The sequence below is a fragment of the Scyliorhinus torazame genome, chromosome 3, assembly GCF_047496885.1.
Source record: "Scyliorhinus torazame isolate Kashiwa2021f chromosome 3, sScyTor2.1, whole genome shotgun sequence".
In the NCBI taxonomy this organism is placed as follows: domain Eukaryota; kingdom Metazoa; phylum Chordata; class Chondrichthyes; order Carcharhiniformes; family Scyliorhinidae; genus Scyliorhinus; species Scyliorhinus torazame.
Window position 1 is genome coordinate 166,271,160 of NC_092709.1, and position 21,811 is coordinate 166,292,970.

General features: G+C 49.8%; 1 protein-coding gene across 2 annotated transcripts in view; it reads right to left on the reverse strand.

Moving 5' to 3' along the window:
- Positions 1 to 21,811, reverse strand: part of lgi2a (leucine-rich repeat LGI family, member 2a) — a 134,939-nt gene that overhangs the window by 2,033 nt on the left and 111,095 nt on the right. The window lies entirely within an intron of this gene.

Genomic DNA, 21,811 nt, shown 5'->3' on the forward strand with positions numbered 1-21,811 from the left:
ATTGGTGGAAATAAAGACACATAAACACACGGCGAACTTCCCTCATCAGGTGAAGATTTAGAAGTATTAGCCTTTCCCTTTCTCATTTAAAGCTATCCTTACTGTAATGCCAACCCATTTGCCTGGGTCATTACTAATGCACGATGATCTCTTGATAAGATGCATGCTACCAAGATGGATCCTGCTAGTGTCTGGCTTCAAAGTCCCAACAATGCTACTGTCAAGACATTTCACCAGAAGAGGTGTTTGGCACTAAAAGGGGCAGAAGGGCCCAACAATAATAATAATAATCTTTATTGTCACAAAGTAGGCTTACATTAACACTGCAATGAAGTTACTGTGAAAAGCCCGCAGTCGCCACATTCCGGCGCCTGTTCGGGTACACTGAGGGAGAATTCAGAATATCCAATTGGGAGGAAATCAGAGCACCCAGAGGAAACCCACACAGGCATGGGGAGAACGTGCAGATTCCGCACAGGCAGTGACCCAAGCCGGAAATTGAACCTGGGACTCTGGCGCTGTGAAGCAACGGTGCTAACCACCGTGCTACCCAACAATCAGTGAATCAGTAGACATTGGGGCTTTTAAAAGAAGGAACATAGGCACTAGATTCCTCCACTGGGGGACCAAGTCCTTTACCATCCCTTCTGTTCTTTCTGCTGCTTCCCCAGGAAATAATGGCAACCTCTAACAACCAGTTACAAAATACCACTGACCAAGGCATGAGATGCAGTCACACACATATTCACACTCAGAGTTACAGTACCTCTAGGGCAAGAAACTCCAAAAGAGGCAAAATTAACTAATAGGTGAAAAATATAAATAATGCAATAGAAAAAAAGAAATGTTTGTAGTAATCAACCTGTCTACATTACTTGATGTTAATTTTCCACTAACATATACTTCAGGGAGTGCGGAACCAGAAAGTCTAAAATTGGATGGTTAATAGTAGATGGAAGTCATCAGAATCTTCAAGACTCATTGTACTTGTGTTACCAGCTCTCTGCATCAGAGGATAAACCATGCAATCTGAAATATAATCATAGAAGCAACAGTGCAGAAGGAGGCCATTCGACTCATCGAGTCTGCGCCTGCCGTTGGAAAGCCCACACCTCAATCCTATCCCAGTAACCCCATCTAACCCTTTTGGTCACCAAGGGCAATTTAGCATGGCTAACCCACCTAACCGGCACATCTTTGGACTGGGAGGAAACCAGGGCACCCGGAGGAAACCCACGCAGGCACAGGGAGACCGTGCAGGCTCCACACAGACAGTGACTCAAGCCGAGAATCGAACCTGGGACCCTGGAGCTGTGAAATTACTGTGCTAACCACTGTGCTACCGTGCCGCCCCAAATTCTGTTGTCTTCCTGTTACTTATAACTTTGGGTTATAGTAATAAAGTAAGTAGTTTTACTAATCACATTCCTTCAGCATTCTTCCCTGCTTTTTTTAAACAATATTTTTATTCAAGACATTTTACATAAATATATGAAACTCTCAGAAGATCAAACATCCGCATGAACAGAAACCATCAGCCCCAACCTCCCCCAATACCAACACCCCACTACATTCCGTCTTCCTAATTGTCCCCCCTTATTCCCCTCTCCAGCCCCTGACCACCCCCACCCCACTGACCCCCTCAATATACCTTGACGAAATCAAAGAACGATTTCCACCTCCGGGTGAACCACTCCTCCGACTCCCGCAAAGCGAGTTTGACCTTCTCCAAACGCAGGAATTCTGCCAGGTCACTTTCTCATACCCCCGCCTTTGGCGGCTCTGAGCCCCGCCAGCACAACAAGATCCGTCTCCCATCTATCTGGAGAGCAAAGGCCAATACATCTGCCTTTCTCCCCACCTGGATACCCAGATCTTCCGACATACCGAATATTGCCATCTCCAGACTCAGGACCACCAATACACCTAGAATCTCGGACATCACATCTGACAACCCCCTCAACCTCAGACACGCCCAGAATATGTGGACGTGATTTACGGGACACCACCATCCATACTTATCCTCCATCCCCGCAAAGAACCAACTCATCCTCACAACTGACACATTGGCCCTATGCACCACCTTAAACTGTATGTGGCTTAACCTCGCACACGACGAGGACACGTTCACCCTTTGCGGGGCCTCTTTCCATGTCCCGGCCCGCACCTCCCCACCCAACTCCTCCGCCCATTTAGGCTTAATCTCCTCCACCGGAGCATCCTCCTTATCCATCAACTCTCTGTACCTCCCCTCCCAATATCATCATCCAACAACAGCTTGTCTGGAACACTGGAGGCGACAGCCCTGGGAAGGACGGCACCTCTCTCCTCACAAAAGGGCAGCTCAGACATTTCCTCCAGCTCCTCCCGACCTGCAAACTTGCTCCCTATCGAAAAGTCGCTGAAGCAATCTATCCCCACCTCCCGCCATCCCCGGAACCTCGCATTCAGCCCCGCCAGCACTAACCTGTGATTATCATATATCGGCGGCAACTACAACATGCCGTCTTAACCCGAAGTGCACTGGTTCCATATCCGCAACGTTGAAACCACCACTGGGCTCACGGAGTACCAGACCGGCGAGAACGGAAGGGGCACCAATAACAGTGCCTTCAGACTCGTCCCCCTTCAGAAGTCGCCTCCATCTGCCCCCTCCTCCACCGCCCATTTCCTCACCATTGCTATGATTGCCACCCAATAATTTATCAAACTTGGTAGCGCCAGCCGCACCCACCCCTTCTCCAAAAACACCCTCCTCACCCGCAGAGTCCTCCCATCCCACACAAACCCCGACATTATCCTGTTAACCATCCTAAAAAAGGATTTGGGAACAAAGACGGGGAGGTTCTGGAACACGAACAAGAACCTGGGCAGCACTATCATTTTATTTGTCTGTGCCCAGCCAGTGACAGTAGCAACACATCCCCTCTCTTCAAATCCACCTCCATTCCTTCCACCAGCCGCGCCAAATTCAATCCTAGATATCGAAAACCCGCCCCCATTATCCGGAACAGCAACTCCCCTAATCTCCTCTCCTGCCCTCTAGCATTAATTGGAAACAACTCGCTCTTCCCCATATTCAATTTATACCCTGAGAACCGGCCAAATTCCCTCAAAATCGCCATGATCCTTTCAAAGTTGCCCACCAGGTCCGAAATATATAACAAACCGTCTGCATGCAGCGAGAATTTGTGCTCTTCCTCCCCCCCCCCCCCCCCCCCCCCCCACCCCACCTGCTTAATCCCTTTCCAACCCCTCGACGCCCTAAGTGCCACCATCAGTGGCTCTATCACCAAGATGAAAAGTAAGGGGGAGGCGGGCACCCTCATCCACCGGTGCAGCCCAAAGTACCCCAAACTCGTCTTGTTCGTTCAGACACTTGCCATCTGTGCCTTGTACAGCACCCAAACCCACTCTGTGAACCCCTGGTCAAATCTGAACTGACCTAGCACCTCCAACAGATACACCAACTCCACCTGATCGAAGGCCTTCTCCGCATCCATTGCCACCACCACTTCTACCTCCTGCCCCTCCGAGGGCATCATAATGACATTAAGCAGCCTATGCACATCCGCCGACAACTACCGCCTCTTCACAAATTCCGTCTGTCCTCCCCTATCACCCCAGTACACAATCCTCTATCCGCGACACTAACACCTTTGCGTCAACAATAAGCAGCGAAATTGGTCGGTACGACCCACACTGTTCTGTGTCCTTATCTTTCTTCAACATCAGGGAAATAGGCGCCTGCAACAATTTTCGGGAGGGCTCCCTACCTCTCGCCTCATTGTACATCCTCACTAGCAAAGGCCCCAACTCCGCACCAAACCTCTTTTAAAACTCCACTGGGAACCTGCCCAGCTCCGGAGCTTTACCTGCCTGCATCGCACCAAAGTTGTCCATCACCACCCTCAGCCCAATCAGGCCCAATTCCTGTACCCTCTTCTCCTCCACCCTAGGGAACTCTAAACCATTCAGGAACCATCTCATCCCGTCCTCCCCGGGCAGATGCTCCGACTCGCACAGCCTTCTGTAGAAGGCCTCAAATACCCAATTCACCCTCTCTGGGTCTGACACTATTTTACCCTTCTCATCAGCACTCGACCAATCTCCTTCAATGCAGCCTGCTTCCTCAGCTGCTGTGCCAGCGTCTATAGAACATAGGACATAGAAAAAGGCTCTCACTGTCCACCCTATCTAATCCTCTGATCATCTTGTATGCCTTAATTAAGTCACCTCTTAACCTTCTTCTCTCTAACGAAAACAGCCTCAAGTCCCTCAGCCTTTCCTCATAAGATCTTCCCTCCATACCAGGCAACATTCTGGTAAATCTCCTCTGCACCCTTTCCAATGCATCCACATCCTTCCTATAATGCGGCGACCAGAATTGCACGCAATACTCCAAATGCGGCCGCACCAGAGTTTTGTACAGCTGCAACATGACCTCATGGCTCCGAAACTCAATCCCTCTACCAATAAAAGCTAACACACCGTACGCCTTCTTAACAACCCTCTCAACCTGGGTGGCAACTTTCAGGGATCTATGTACATGGACACCGAGATCTCTCTGCTCATCCACACTGCCAAGAATCTTACCATTAGCCCAGGACTCTGTCTTCCTGTTATTCCTTCCAAAATGAATCACCTCATACTTTTCTGCATTAAACTTCATTTGCCACCTCTCAGCCCAGCGCTGCAGCTTATCTATGTCCCTCTGTAACTTGTAACATCCTTCCTCACTGTCCAAAACTCCACCGACTTTAGTGTCATCTGCAAATTTACTCACCCATCCTTCTACGCCCCCCTCCAGGTCATTTATAAAAATGACAAACAGCAGTGGCCCCAAAACAGATCCTTGTGGTACACCACTAGTAACTGGACTCCAGTCTGAACATTTCCCATCAACCACCCCACCCTTTGTCTTCTTCCAGCTAGCCAATTTCTGATCCAAACTGCGAAATCTCCCTGAATCCCATGCTTACATTTTTTCTGCAGTAGCCTACCGTGGGGAACCTTATCAAACGCTTTACTGAAATCCATATACACCACATCAACTGCTTTACTCTCATCCATCTGTTTGGTCACCATTCTCAAAGAACTCAATAAGGTTTGTGAGGCACGACCTACCCTTCACAAAACCGTGTTGACTATCTCTAATCAAATTATTCCTTTCCAGATGATTATACATCCTATCTCTTATAAACCTTTCCGTTTCCAGGTGCGGCGATGACCAGCTAAGTCGCACGTTTCGGCAGCTCCCTGTGAAACGGATTTTTGGGCTCTTGATAGGAGCCCCAACGGCAATTTTGACGGCTAAAAACACTGTGCGGTAAACCAGAAGGGAATCCCCCCTGGATACGGATGGAAAAAGGAGGAGAGAGTGGCCAGATTGCAGTGGATCCTTTAGAACAGCGGCAAGGAAGGCAAGCAAAAACCAAGATGGCGTCGGAAGGTGGCAGTTTAACATGGGGCCCTGAACAACAAGAGTTCTTGAAATGCTGTGTGGAAGAGATCAAAAAGGAAATGAAGAAAGAGCTGTTGGCCCCGATACTACAGGCGATCGAAGGGCTAAAGGAGGAACAAAAGACCCAGGAGCGGGAGCTTCGGGTCGTGAAGGCAAAGGCAGCCGAGAATGAGGACGATATACAGGGCCTGGTGGTGAAGACGGAGACGCAGGAGGCACATCAGAAACGATGTGTGGAAAGGTTGGAGGCACTGGAAAACAACGCAAGGAGGAACAACCTGAGGATTCTTGGTCTTCCTGAAGGTGTGGAGGGAGCGGACGTCGGGGCATATGTGAGCACGATGCTGCACTCGTTAATGGGAGCGGAGGCCCCGGCGGGTCCGTTGGAGGTGGAGGGAGCATACCGAGTGATGGCGCGAGGACCGAGAGCAGGAGAAATTCCCAGAGCCATAGTGGTGAGATTCCTCCGTTTTAAGGATAGAGAAATGGTCCTTAGATGGGCGAAGAAAACTCGGAGCAGTAAATGGGAGAACGCGGTGATCCGCGTTTATCAAGACTGGAGTGCGGAGGTGGCGAGAAGGAGGGCGAGCTTTAATCGGGCCAAGGCGGTGCTTCATAAAAAGAAGATAAAATTTGGAATGCTGCAACCGGCAAGACTGTGGGTCACATATCGAGGGAGGCACCACTACTTTGAGACGGCGGATGAAGCGTGGACTTTTATTGTGGGAGAAAAACTGGAATGAGCGGGTTATTAAAAAGAACGTTCGAACAAAGTGGTGGGACGAATGTGGGGGGCAAAGAGGGGTTTTATGTACTAATCCTGCAATGTGGTAACTTTTCTCTCTCCCACAGGTGGTGATGGGGGGAGGAGGGGAGGTGGAGGAGATGGGGCGTTGGCCATTGGGGGCGGGGCCAAGGGAGGAGCGCGGGCTTGGTTCCCGCGCTATGATAATCATGGCGGGAATAGAGAAGCAGGAAGGAGGGGGCGTCGCACGGTGCGAGCCGAGGTCACGGGGGGAAGCCGAGGTCAGCCAGAGTTTGCTGACTTCTGGGAGCAACATGGGGGGAATAATTACGCTAGCGGGGGATCTAGCGGGGGGGGGTGGGAGGGGGGAATTACTGGGTTGCTGCTGCTGGGGAGAGGGGGGAGCTGGTATGGGAGAGGATGGGTGGGGGGGCACCGCCTGGGGGGAGATACAGCTGCGTGGGAACCAGGTGAGGAGCTGGAAAAAGGTGATGGCTAATCGACAAGGGGGGGGGGGGGGGGTAGGAAGCCCCTCAACTCGGCTGATCACGTGGAACGTGAGAAGGCTGAACGGGCCGATAAAGAGGGCACGGGTACTCGCACACCTTAAGAAACTTAAGGCAGATGTGGTTATGTTACAGGAAACGCACCTGAAACTGATAGACCAGGTTAGGCTACGCAAAGGATGGGTGGGGCAGGTGTTCCATTCGGGGCTAGATGCGAAAAACAGGGGGGTGGCTATATTAGTGGGGAAGCGGGTAATGTTCGAGGCAAAGACTATAGTGGTGGATAACGGGGGCAGATACGTGATGGTGAGTGGCAAACTACAGGGGGAGACAGTGGTTTTGGTAAACGTATATGCCCCGAACTGGGATGATGCCAATTTTATGAGGCGGATGCTAGGACGCATTCCGGACCTAGAGATGGGAAAGCTGATAATGGGGGGAGATTTTAATACGGTGTTGGAACCAGGGCTGGATAGGTCGAAGTCCAGGACTGGAAGGAGGCCGGCAGCAGCCAAGGTACTTAAAGATTTTATGGAGCAGATGGGAGGTGTAGACCCGTGGAGATTTAGCAGACCTAGGAGTAAGGAGTTCTCGTTTTTCTCCTATGTCCATAAAGTCTACTCGCGAATAGACTTTTTTGTGCTGGGTAGGGCATTGATCCCGAAGGTGAGGGAAACGGAGTATACGGCTATAGCCATTTCGGATCACGCTCCACACTGGGTGGACCTGGAGATAGGGGAGGAAACAGGAGGGCGCCCACCCTGGAGAATGGACATGGGACTAATGGCAGATGAGGGTGTGTGTCTAAGGGTGAGGGGGTGCATTGAAAAGTACTTGGAACTCAATGATAATGGGGAGGTCCAGGTGGGAGTGGTCTGGGAGGCGTTGAAGGCGGTGGTTAGAGGGGAGCTGATATCAATAAGGGCACATAAAGGGAAGCAGGAGAGTAAGGAACGGGAGCGGTTGCTGCAAGAACTTTTGAGGGTGGACAGACAATATGCGGAAGCACCGGAGGAGGGACTGTACAGGGAAAGGCAAAGGCTACATGTAGAATTTGACTTGCTGACTACAGGCACTGCAGAGGCACAATGGAGGAAGGCACAGGGTGTACAGTACGAATATGGGGAGAAGGCGAGCAGGTTGCTGGCACACCAATTGAGGAAAAGGGGAGCAGCGAGGGAAATAGGGGGAGTGAGGGATGAGGAAGGAGAGATGGAGCGGGGAGCGGAGAGAGTGAATGGAGTGTTCAAGACATTTTCTAAAAAATTATATGAAGCTCAACCCCCGGATGGGAGGGAGAGAATGATGGGCTTCTTGGATCGGCTGGAATTTCCCAAGGTGGAAGAGCAGGAAAGGGTGGGACTGGGAGCACAGATCGAGGTCGAAGAATTGGTGAAAGGAATTAGGAGCATGCAGGCGGGAAAGGCCCCGGGACCGGATGGATTCCCAGTCGAATTCTATAGAAAATATGTGGACTTGCTCGCCCCGGTACTGACGAGGACCTTTAATGAGGCAAAGGAAAGGGGACAACTGCCCCCGACTATGTCTGAAGCAACGATATCGCTTCTCTTAAAGAAGGAAAAGGACCCGCATAGACCTATTTCCCTCCTAAATGTAGATGCCAAGGTCCTGGCCAAGGTAATGGCAATGAGAATAGAGGAATGTGTCCCGGGGGTGGTCCACGAGGACCAAACTGGGTTTGTGAAGGGGAGACAGCTGAACACGAATATACGGAGGTTGTTAGGGGTAATGATGATGGCCCCACCAGAGGGAGAAACGGAGATAGTAGTGGCGATGGATGCCGAGAAAGCATTTGATAGAGTGGAGTGGGATTATTTGTGGGAGGTGTTGAGGAGATTTGGTTTTGGAGAGGGGTATGTTAGATGGGTGCAGCTGTTGTATAGGGCCCCAGTGGCGAGCGTGGTCACGAATGGACGGGGATCTGCATATTTTCGGCTCCATAGAGGGACAAGGCAGGGATGCCCTCTGTCCCCATTATTGTTTGCACTGGCGATTGAGCCCCTGGCGATAGCGTTGAGGGGTTCCAAGAAGTGGAGGGGAGTACTTAGGGGAGGAGAAGAGCACCGGGTATCTTTGTATGCGGACGATTTGCTACTATACGTGGCGGACCCGGCGGAGGGGATGCCAGAAATAATGCGGATACTTGGGGAGTTTGGGGAGTTTTCAGGGTATAAATTGAACATGGGGAAAAGTGAGTTGTTTGTGGTGCATCCAGGGGAGCAGAGTAGAGAAATAGAGGACCTACCGTTGAGGAAGGTAACAAGGGACTTTCGTTACCTGGGGATCCAGATAGCTAAGAATTGGGGCACATTGCATAGGTTAAATTTAACGCGGTTGGTGGAAAAGATGGAGGAGGATTTCAAGAGATGGGATATGGTATCCCTGTCAATGGCAGGGAGGGTGCAGGCGGTTAAGATGGTGGTCCTCCCGAGATTCCTCTTTGTGTTTCAGTGCCTCCGGTGGTGATCACGAAGGCTTTTTTTAAAAGGATTGAAAAGAGCATCATGGGTTTTGTGTGGGCCGGGAAGACCCCGAGAGTGAGGAAGGGATTCTTACAGCGTAGCAGGGATGGGGGGGGGCTGGCACTACCGAGCCTAAGTGAGTATTATTGGGCCGCTAATATTTCAATGGTGAGTAAGTGGATGGGAGAGGAGGAGGGAGCGGCGTGGAAGAGATTAGAGAGGGCGTCCTGTAGGGGGGACTAGCCTACAGGCTATGGTGACAGCCCCATTGCCGTTCTCACCGAGGAACTACACCACAAGCCCGGTGGTGGTGGCTACACTGAAGATTTGGGGACAGTGGAGACGGCATAGGGGAAAGACTGGAGCCTTGGGGGGTCCCGATAAGAAACAACCATAGGTTTGCCCCGGGGGGAATGGATGGGGGATATGGAATGTGGCAAAGAGCAGGAATAACGCAACTGAAAGATCTGTTTGTGGATGGGAAGTTCGCGAGTCTGGGAGCGCTGACCGAGAAATATGGGTTGCCCAAGGGAATGCATTCAGGTATATGCAACTGAGGGCTTTTGCGAGGCAACAGGTGAGGGAATTCCCGCAGCTCCCGACACAAGAGGTGCAGGACAGAGTGATCTCAAAGACATGGGTGGGGGATGGTAAGGTGTCAGATATATATAGGGAAATGAGGGACGAAGGGGAGACTATGGTAGATGAACTAAAAGGGAAATGGGAAGAAGAGCTGGGGGAGGAGATCGAGGAGGGGCTGTGGGCAGATGCCCTAAGCAGGGTAACTCGTCGTCCTCGTGTGCCAGGCTAAGCCTGATTCAGTTTAAGGTATTACACAGGGCGCATATGACTGGAGCACGGCTCAGTAAATTTTTGGGGTGGAGGATAGGTGTGCGAGGTGCTCGAGAGCCCAGCGAATCATACCCATATGTTTTGGTCATGCCCGGCACTACAGGGGTTTTGGATGGGGGTGACAAAGGTGCTTTCAAAAGTAGTAGGAGTCCGGGTCGAACCAAGCTGGGGGTTGGCTATATTTGGGGTTGCACAAGAGCGGGAGTGCAGGAGGCGAGAGAGGCCGATGTTTTGGCCTTTGCGTCCCTAGTAGCCCGGCGCAGGATTTGCTAATGTGGAAAGAAGCCAAGCCCCGGGGGTGGAGACCTGGATAAATGACATGGCTTGGTTTATAAAGCTAGAGCGGATTAAGTTCGTCCTAAGGGGGTCAGCTCAGGGTTCACCAGGCGGTGGCAACCGTTCGTCGAATACCTCGCAGAAAGATAGACGGAATGGGAAAAAGAAGGCAGCAGCAGCAGCCCAGGATCGGGGGGGGGGGGGGGGGGGGGGGGCGGGGGGGGGGGGGGGGGGGGCGGGGAGGGGGGGGGGGGAGGAGGAACCAGAAGGACTCTCAGGGTTGTTAATATATACTGTATAGTATGTATAGGTCGTTGCTACAGATAATTATATATTGGACTGTTAAATTATATTTTTGGAGAGTGTTACTTGTGACAAGCAGTTGCCAATTAGGGCTAGTTTTCATTTTTGGTATTTATTATTTATTCATTTTTTGTTTATAAAATAGGTCATTGTTATTTGTGTTGTTATAATATTGTGTAAAGGATGCACAATGTACTGTGTTGGTTGACCAAAAATTTTCAATAAAATATTTAACAAAAAAAAAATATTAACCTTTCCAAGATTTTGCCCACAACAGAAGTAAGGCTCACTGGTCTATAGTTACCTGGGTTGTCTCTACTCCCCTTCTTGAACAAGGAGACAACATTTGCTATCCTCCAGTCTTCTGCACTATTCCTGTAGACAAAGATGACTTCAAGATCAAAGGCTCAGCAATCTCCTCCCTAGCTTCCCAGAGAATCCTAGGATAAATCCCTCCGGCCCAGGGGACTTATCTATTTTCACATTTTCCAGAATTGCTAACACCTCCTCCTTATGAACCTCAATCCCGTCTAGTCTAGTAGCCTGAATCTCAGTATTCTCCTCGACAACATTGTCTTTTTCCTGTGTGAATACTGATGAAAAATATTCATTTAGCACCTCTCCTATCTCCTCGGACTCCAAGCACAACTTCCCACTACTGTCCTTGCCTGGCCCTACTCTTACCCTAGTCATTCGTTTACTCCTGACATATCTATAGAAAACTTTAGGGTTATCCTTGATCCTACCTGCCAAAGACTTCTCATGTCCCCTCCTGGCTCTTCTTAGCTCTCTCTTTAGGTCCTTCCTAGCTAACTTGTAACTCTTGAGCACCCTAACTGAACCTTCATGTCTCATCTTTACATAAGCCTCCTTATTCCTCTTGACACGTGTTTCGACAGTTTTAGTAAACCACGGTTCCCTTGCTCGACCACTTCCCCCCTGCCTGACAGTTACATACTTATCAAGGACACGCAGTAGCTGTTCCTTGAACAAGCTCCACATTTCCATTGTGCCCATCCCCTGCAGTTTTCCTCTCCATCTGATGCATCCTAAGTCTTGCCTCATCGCATCATAATTGCCTTTCCCCCAGATATAACTCTTGCCCTGCGGTATATACCTATCCCTTTCCATCACTAAAGTAAACGTAATCAAATTGTGGTCACTATCACCAAAGTGCTCACCAACCTCCAAATCTAACACCTGTCCTGGTTCATTACCCAGTACCAAATCCAATACGGCCTCGCCTCTCATTGGCCTATCTACATACTGTGTCAGGAAACCCTCCTGCACACATTGGACAAAAACGGACCCATCTAAAGTACTCGAACTATAGCGTTTCCAGTCAATATTTGGAAAGTTAAAGTCCCCCATAACAACTACCCTGTTGCTTTCGCTCCTATCCAGAATCAGCTTTGCAATCCTTTCCTCTACATCTCTGGAACTTTTCGGAGGCCTATAGAAAACCCCTAACAGGGTGACCTCTCCTTTCCTGTTTCTAGCCTCAGCCCATACTACCTCAGTAGACTAGTCCTCATCAAACGTCCTTTCTGCCACCGTAATACTGTCCTTGACGAACAATGCCACCCCTCACCCTCTTTTTACCACCTTCCCTGAGTTTACTGAAATATCTAAACCGCGGCACCTGCAACAACCATTCCTGTCCCTGCTCTATCCATGTCTCCGAAATGGCCACAACATCGAAGTCCCAGGTACCAACCCATGCCGCAAGTTCACCCACCTTATTCCGGATGCTCCTGGCATTGAAGAAGACACACTTTAAACCACCTTCCTGCTTGCCGGTACACTCCTGCAACTTTGAAACCTTACTCATGACCTCACTACTCTCAACCTCCTGTATACTGGAGCTACAATTCAGGTTCCCAAGCCCCTGCTGAACTAGTTTAAACTCTCCCGAAGAGCATTAGCAAATTTCCCCCCCAGGATATTGGTACCCCTCTGGGCCAGGTGTAGACTATCCTGACTCGTCTTTTCCCTGTACTCGTACACTGGCCTTCCGCAATTGCCCTACCAACTTCCCCGTGGACACCACCCAAACTCCATCTGGAGCCTCTGCCTCCTTTAACAACCCTTCCTCTGGCGCCACTGAGTCCTTCTGATCCATGCTCAGAATCTCATCCACCAGCCTTGCTCTCTTGAGAGAGAGAAGACAGGCTGTTGAATGCCCGAGCTGATAATCCTGACTTCTTTTGAGTTTGGGCCATGGAGCTCACAGGGGAGGAACAGCAGCAGGCCAGCACAGACAGCGAGATTGGCCTGTGAGAGAAAAGTGAGGAGCTACTGCAACTTCATTGAGATGACCAGCTCAAGTGAGTTTTTTGTTTTCCAAAGCCTTGACCAGTTCAGGTACTAATGCCATGACTCTTGCTTTGCAGGAACATCAACTAGTGAGCCTCGGCCTTCAACCAGCAGTGCCCCCACTCCCCGTTCTCGGCCATCCTCGACAGAAACGTCACAGGGATCAGACAGTCGAAAGTGTACTGGATCCCAGGATTCAGCTGGGAGTCATTGGCTGGAAGCAGATAGACAGGAGTCAGACACAAGCAAAAGCTGAGGAGTATCAGATTTCCTCACTGCAAGTCATCATCACCCTCCTGCACTGACAGGCTAAAGCAGGCACAAGGGCTCCCAGGCCCAGCTCCCTGAAGACTTGGTTTTCATGCAGACCTCCTCCCTTGATCTGCGAGGGGTCATGAGACTGGGGGGGATTGTAGAGCTGTTAGGACAACATGATGGTCCTATTGTGCAAAGCGTAAAGGCTGTGGAGGCCAAGTCACTGAGTGTCTTTAAGACAGAGATAGATAGGTTCTTGATTATTAGGTGGATCAGGGGTTATTGGGAGAAGGCAAGAGAATGGGGATGAGAAACATATCAGCCATGATCGAATGGTGGAGTAGGTTCGCTGAGCTGAATGGCCTAATTCTGATCCACTATCTTATAGTCTTATGGGAAGTGACAAGGGCACCCATTGTCCTGCACATGCAAACGCTCCATCCTCTGGCTCCATCCTTTGGCCTCTCCCTTCACTCCCTCCTGGACATCTTCCTCATTCCGCATCTCCTGGTCATCATTCTCAAGGACTTCGGCCTGCTGCTGCGCCAAGTTATGTAGGGCTCAGCAGACCACGATGATGTGAGAGACCTTCTGAGGCTGCGCTGCAGAACCCCACCTGACCTGTCGATGCAGCGGTAGCACATCTTAAGCAGCCCATGCACTACTCAATCACAGACCGGGTGACACTGTGAGCCTCTTTGTAATCGGCCTCTGCATCAGTCTCAGGCCTCCACATTAGCATATCAGCCAAATCCTCAGCGGGTATCCCTTGTCCCCAACTATCCAACCCTGCAGCCTGGGGTGACTCTCGACTATACCAGGGATTTGAGATTGCTCTGTCATGAAGCTATCTTGCAAATTCCCAGGAAAACATACACACACATGCATGATCTTCATCTGGTTGTCACAGACCATTTGGACATTAAAGGATTGGAACCCCTTCCTGTTAATAAACAAGACTCCCTGGTGCCACAAAGCACTTAAAGCCACATGAGTGCAATCAATGACCCCCTGCATCTGTGAAAGACCATCTATGGTGCCGAATCCCGCAGTCCTCTCATCCAGATTGGGCCTGGTCCAGTTTTAAAGTAATGTAGTCCGATACCCTGGCATAAGGTGCATTCATGGCTTCATGGATGTATTTGTGGGCGGATGACGCGAGATGCCACACAGGTCATCCGTTGAGCCCTGGAACGATCCCGTAGGGAGGCCACAGGGAGGGGGTGCCCTCCTTCGACATGTTCTTCCTTCTACAGGTTCTGCCAAGTTGGCAAGAATGTCCCTCTTGAGGCTGAGTCTCCTAATGTACAAGTTGTTTGACAGCTCCATGAAGGACACCCTTGGGCTCCTTCTTCACCTTCGAGCCCCCTGTTTGAATTGTGCTGCATCTGACCCTTGAGCTTGCCTTGCGGCTCCCTGGTCTCTTGGCTCTGGGTTCTCCCTGGTGCAGCCGCTTGATGCTGCTGGAATAGGAGCTCCTCCAGCACTTTTATAAACTGAATTGCACAGCACTGGCTCCATCCCGAGCTGAGAAAGCTGCGAGAGACAGAGAGAGATTGACAGTCAGGTTGGTGTCCAGTCAGATACCTTCAGACGCTCCCCCTCATCCTTTGTCCTCCCTGTCCTGGAAGCAGCCATTCTTGCACCTTATCCAATAGTTAGTGCTCACTCACATGCCTGGTGCCCTTCCAACTTCACCGCCTGATTGGCTTTGGTCAATTCCCTCACTCCTTCAGGACTAACCTGTGGCCTCCCGTCTGGTTGTCCCCTCACTTAACATTTACATCACTGAGGTTCTGATGGTCACCTATTCCTCATGGGCAGGTCAACTGGGCGCTTATGTGAATTGAGGGCTAATGGATCCTCTACGGCAGGCACTGAGGTCCAACAATTATGCTGACACATTCCCGCTCGATCCCATGCACCCAACCATTTATCCTTGAAACATGTTTTCACCCATATCTTGACTTTGAAAACATGGAGAGCTGACATTGTTAAGGGCTAACTCAAGAAGGCCAACTCATTTGCTGAGCTTGAGTGCCAGGAATATTAGATTGCACAATCAGGGATCGGCAAGGCTAAGAGGCATTGTTCTTACTCAGGTTACATCATCCCGAGATGTCATTGCAGTCAGACATTTGCACTTAATACTCCTGGATTGCCACTGCATGAAGTTTAAATGCTTGTCCACCTGCCCCCCCCCCGCCCCCCCCCCCCCCCCCCCAAAGCTGATCACAGCCCTGTCTTATTTTTCTGTGTCTCATCCAACCAGCCCTTCGGCTAGCCTCCTTCAGTCTCATGACCCCCTTCCCCCCCATCTTGTAGTGATCTCTGTATATGCATGTACATAAGGGGTTAATGTGTAATCAGTAGAATCAGATGATCACGTGAGGGCAGCACAAACAGGGGTATAAAAGCCAGACTCATTCTGTTCCAATCTCTTTTTTGGGTGTACTGTGATGAGAGAGCAAGAGTGTAGATTAGCTCAGTGTTAGTGTAGTTAGACATTCAAAGAGGAATCAAATCAACCAGAAATGACTGATGTCACTAAGATCAATGCAACATCAGATCATTCTCACATACCTCAAATCAGAAAGCTCAATGAAACGTCAGATACCACAAAAGACACTGATAACGGGATGTCTGAGAATGACTCAAATTATCCACCAGGAATAGTCAATAAGCACAACAACAACAAAAACAACAACAACGAAACAACAACCTGTACAACAGGTTATAACTCTGCACATGAAGGACAATGTATCAACACAGTCCAAAACAATGGCAAGAGTAGAAACATAACATGGACATTGGTCACACAAAACAAATGTCATGCCAACGAATTTCACAAATTCATATTTGCTCCAAAACAAATAAGCAAACCAGTTTTCAAGGCAGATGACATACAGAATCGATACCACAAGCACAAAAAAAGACCAGATCAGACAACGAACACTGCAACAGTAATACGACAAGCAGCGCCATGCTCCTATATTGTAAAGTCTGATGAGGATGTGCTGTTTAGATGTAATCGGCGAGACTTACTAAAGGTTCAACTTCCTAAACCTGTCTTTCCAATGTTGCATTTACATGATTCACTCACTCGACAATGCTTTAAACCATCTGTCAGTGAACAGAAGGACAAAAAAACTTCAGTGACTCCATGTCCACTTAGGAGATCAACTAAAAGAAGACGCAAACCCAATTGTTTCAACTTGTGACCATTGGACTGATTAACTCATTGATTTTTTGTAATGTATTTGCAAACTGCATCAATTATGAGTGTTCAATTTTCTTTACAACATACAGAAAATATATAACACAAAAAAAGGGGGATGTAGTGATCTCAGCATGTTCCCGTACCAGCCTCCCCGAACAGGCGCCGGAATGTGGCGACTAGGGGCTTTTCACAGTAACTTCATTGAAGCCTACTCGTTACAATAAGCGATTTTCATTTTTCATTTTCATTTCATTTCATAAGGGGTTAATGTGTAATCAGTAGAATCAGATGACCACTCGAGGGCAGCATTAACAGGGGTATAAAAGCCAGACTCATTCTGTTCCTCTCTCTCTTTTGGGTGTACTCTGACGAGAGGATAGGAGTGTAGATTAGCTCAGAGTGTTAGTGTAGTTAAACATAGTTACTGTAGATCTTGTTAACCTTATTGCTAGTATTAATATTAAAGTAAAGAACTCACAAAATTATTATTTTAGTTACTCAATAAATCTTTTGTTATTACTTCATCAAGATTCAGATAACCTCATCAACAGTATTGAGTAACATATATTACATTCAGTAGTATACTACCAGACTACCAGATAACATACTACCAGAAGTGTAATAAAACACATCTCTTGAGCCCTGCACCCACAGAAACCCCATACTCCCTTGTCACTCAGAGCTGAGTCACTCAGCAATCAATTTCATTTCCTGGCAATACAGACTGCAAACTGACACAGCACTCTGAAAACTTTCAAAAATACACAGCCTGCAGGCTTCAGGGCAACGGACACCAGCCGCAACCCCTATGCTGGAGGAGGCCTCTCCACCCACCTCTGGAGCCGGCTGGCGGGAACAGTCCCTTTGTACACTCTGGTGTTAGGTGGAGGCAGTGTTGCTCACCTCTTTACTCTCTCTCGGAGGTCATGTCGTCTGGTTCCCACTTTTAAAAAACAAATGTGGTGACCTACCAGGGCTTTGAGTTTTGGCACAATTGAAATTAGCCATTTGAAATGAAAGAATTGAGCACTTTAAAACAAACCACACAACCTCATGGGAATTTGGACTGGCCAAGTTCGAATACATTAAAGGTCAGACAGGCTGCCACAACATGTCCGGACCTGCCCTGTCAATCGGCCATCAAGACATAATCGATCCGATTGACATGCATCGGCCTACAGTTGCAAACCCAGGCCGGGCCAGACCCTCGGGCGCCTAGAGTTCCCGCCGTCACCTTATTTGGCAAGATGTGCGTGCAAACACGGCCACTGGAGATGGACACCTGGGTCGGTGGACACCTGTCACTGGGGTATCAATCGGATCATAGGACACTAAAAATCCCTTTCAATGCCCCATTGGCAAAAGGCCACAGGCAGTGGAAAAGGGCGCAAAGCCAGAGGAGGATAAGCACAGGCCCTCCGGACCCCTCAGCAGCGAAGACAATTGACGTGGGAGGTGACCTTGACCAGACCACAGAAGTGAACCAGACCAGAAGGAAGGAAGAGACTGCCAGCGAGAACCACCCTTCGTGAGGACGGGCCAGAGAAACTCCAGCAAACAGACCCATAGCCTACCAAGCCATCTTTGCAGGTAGTATACACTGATTGTGGGTACCTCTAGTATTTTGTGGGTAATATAAGGGTTAGTTCTCTGCAGCGATGATTTGAGAGGCTTTGAAGGCAGTGGTCAGAGGGGAATTAATCTCGATATGGGCCCACAGAAAAAAGGCGGAACGGGCTGAGTGGGATAGGTTAGTGGAGGAGAGTACTCCAGGTGAATAGGAGATACTCGGAGGCCGTGGATGCGGGGCGACTGAGGGAGTGGTGGAGGTTACAGGCGGGGTTTGGGCTGTTGACCACAGGGAAAGCGGAGGAACAGTTGAGGAAGGCAAGGGGGGCGATTTATGAGTACGGGGAAAAGGCAAGCAGAATGTTAGCGCACCAGCGCAGGAAAAGGAAGGCGGCCAGGGAGATAGGTAAAGTAAAGAGTAGAGGCGGGAATACTGTCCTGGACCCAGTGGGGGTGAATGAGGTGTTTAAGGACTTTTATAGTAAATTATATGAGTCGGAACCCCCGGCTGGGGTGGAGGGGATGAGGCAGTTTTTGGATCAGTTGAGGTTTCCGAGGGTAGATGAGGATCTGGTGGAAGGGTTGGGAACCCCAATTGAGATTGAGGAAATAATCAAGGGGCTGGATGGCATGCAGTCGGGTAACGCCCCGGGGCCTGACTGTTACCCGGTGGAATTCTATTAGAGGTTTTCAGAGATAGTGAGCCCACTGTTGGTGAGGACATTTAACAAAGCAAGAGAAAAGGGAGTCCTCCCCCCAACAATGTCGCAGGTCTCGATTTCATTGATCCTGAAGCGGGAGAAGGATCCGAAGCAATGTGGGTCATACAGGCCAATTTCTCTACTGAATGTGGATACCAAACTGCTGGCTAAGATACTGGCCACAAGGATAGAGGACACAGGATAGAGGACTGTGTCCTGGGGGTGATAGGGGAAGACCAGACGGGATTTGTAAAGGGCAGGCAACTCAAGGCCAATGTTCGAAGGCTTTTAAATGTTATTATGATGCCCTCAGAAGGAGAGGAAGTGGAGGTGGTGGTAGCGATGGATGTGGAGAAGGCTTTTGATCGGGTGGAGTGGAATTACCTGTGGGAGGCGCTGGGAAGGTTTGGGGTTGGTGAGGCCTTATTGACTGGGCGCGGTTGCTCTATCAGGCACCAGTAGCGAGTGTGCGTACGAACCGGCTGAGGTCGGGGTATTTTAAACTACACCGAGGGACGAGGCAAGGGTGCCCCCTCTCCCCGTTACTGTTTGCTCTGGCCATAGAGCCATTGGCCACGGCGTTAAGAGCCTCTAGGAACTGGGAAGGGCTGGTTCGGGGGTTGGGGGGTGGAGCACCGGGTCTCACTCTACGCAGATGACCTGCTCTTGTATATTTCAGACCCGTTGGAGGGGATGGGGGAAGTAATGCGAATCCTGGGGGAATTTGGCAATTTTTCGGGGTATAAATTGAACATGGGGAAAAGCGAGATGTTCGCGATCCAGGCAAAAGGACAGGAGAAGAGACTGGGAGAGCTGCCGCTCATAATGGTAGGAAAGAGCTTTCGGTATCTGGGAATCCAGGTGGTCCGGGAATGGGAGGCACAGCACAAGTTAAACCTATCCCGGCTGGCAGAACAAATGGAAGGGGACTTTAAGAGATGGGACATGCTCCCGCTATCACTGGCGGGGAGGGTACAGACCGTGAAAATGACGGTCCTCCCCAGATTTCTGATTGTGTTTCAGTGTGCCTCCCCATCTTCATCCCAAAGGCCTTTTTCAAGCGGGTGAATAAGGTTAATTCGGGCTTTGCATGGGCGGGTAAAACCCCGCAAGTGAAGAAAGTGTTGCTGGAGCGCAGATGGAGGAGGGTGAGTTGGCGCCTCCGAACTTCTGCAATTACTACTGGGCGGCTAATTTAGCCATGATTAGGAAGTGGTAGTGGGGGAGAGGTCGGTGTGGGAGCGGATGGAGGCGGTGTCATGCAAAGACACAAGTTTGGGAGCATTGGTAACGGCACCTCTTCCGCTCTTGCCGGCCCGATACTCCACAAGTCCGGTGGTGGTCGCGGCTCTGAGAATCTGGGGGCAATGGAGGCAATGGAGGAGATATAAGAGAGTGGAGGGAGCAACGGTCTGGACCCCGATTTATAATAATCATTAGTTTGTACCAGGTAGGCTGGATGGTGGGTTCCGGGGATGGCAAAATGCAGGAATTAGAAGGATGGGGGTTCTATTTATAGATGGGAGCTTTCCCAGCTTGAAAGCCTTGGAGGATAAATTTAAATTGCCAGCAGGGAACGGGTTTAGGTATTTGTAGGTGCGCGCCTTCCTGAGAAAGCAGGTTCCGGCCTTTCCGATGCTGCCGCCACGGGGGATACAGGATAGAGTAGCTTCCAGTACCTGGGTGGGAGAGGGGAAGGTTTCAGATATTTACCAGGAGGAGGAGGAAGCTCCGGTGGAGGAGCGTAAGGGCAAGTGGGAGGACGAGCTGGAAGGAGAGATAGAGGCGGGTGTATGGGCGGATGCCCTAAGCAGGGTTAATACCTCCTCATCATGTGCCAGGCTTAGCCTGATACAATTTAAGGTAGTCCACCAGGCACACATGACAGTGGCTAGGATGAGCAAGTTTTCAGGATAGAGGATAGGTGTCCACATGTTTTGGGCATGCCCGAAGCTTGGAGGGTTTTGGCAGGGTTTTGCTGAGGCAATGTCCACGGTACTAAAAACACGGGTGCTGCCGAGTCCGGGGTAGCGATCTTTGGAGTGTCGGAAGAGCCGGGAGTTCAGGGGGCGAAAGAGGCTGACGTCTTGGCCTTTGCCTCCCTGGTAACCTGGAGATGGATCTTGTTAATGTGGCGGGAGTCGAAGCCCTCGAGTTTAGAGACGTGGGTTAGTGGCATGACTGGGTTTCTCAGTCTCAAAGAACAAAGAACAAAGAACAAAGAAAAATTACAGCACAGGAACAGGCCCTTCGGCCCTCCAAGCCTGCGACGATCCAGATCCTCTATCTAAAACTGTTGCCTATTTTCTAAGGATCTGTATCACTCTGCTCCCTGCCCATTCATGTATCTGTTTAGATACATCTTAAATGACGCTATCGTGCCCACCTCTACCACCTCCGCCGGCAATGCGTTCCGGGCACCCACCCCCTCTGCGTAAAGAACTTTCCACGCATATCTCCCTTAAACTTTTCCCCTCTCACCTTGAACTCGTGACCCCCTAGTAATTGAGTCCCCCACTCTGGGAACAGGTTTCTTGCTATCCACCCTGTCTATACCTCTCATGATTTTGTAGACCTCAACCTCCGTCTTTCTAATGAAAATAATCCTAATCTACTCAACCTCTCTTCATAGCTAGTGCCCTCCATACCAGGCAATATCCTGGTGAACCTCCTCTGCACCCTCTCTAAAGCATCCACATCCTTTTGGTAATGTGGCGACCAGAACTGTACGCAGTTGAATTGGATCTTCCAAAATGCATCACCTCGCATTTGTCCGTATTGAACTCCATCTGCCATTTCTCCGCCCAACTCTCCAATCTATCTATATTCTGCTGTATTCTCTGACAGTCCCCTTCACTATCTGCTACTCCACCAATCTTAGTGTCGTCTGCAAACTTGCAAATCAGACCACCTATACCTTCCTCCAGATCATTTATGTATATCACAAACAACAGTGGTCCCAGCACGGATCCCTGTGGAACACCAATGGTCACAGTTCTCCATTTTGAGAAACTCCCTTCCACTACTACTCTCTGTCTCCTGTTGCCCAGCCAGTTCTTTATCCATCTAACTAGTATACCCTGGACCCCATGAGACTTCACTTTCTCCATCAGCTTACCAT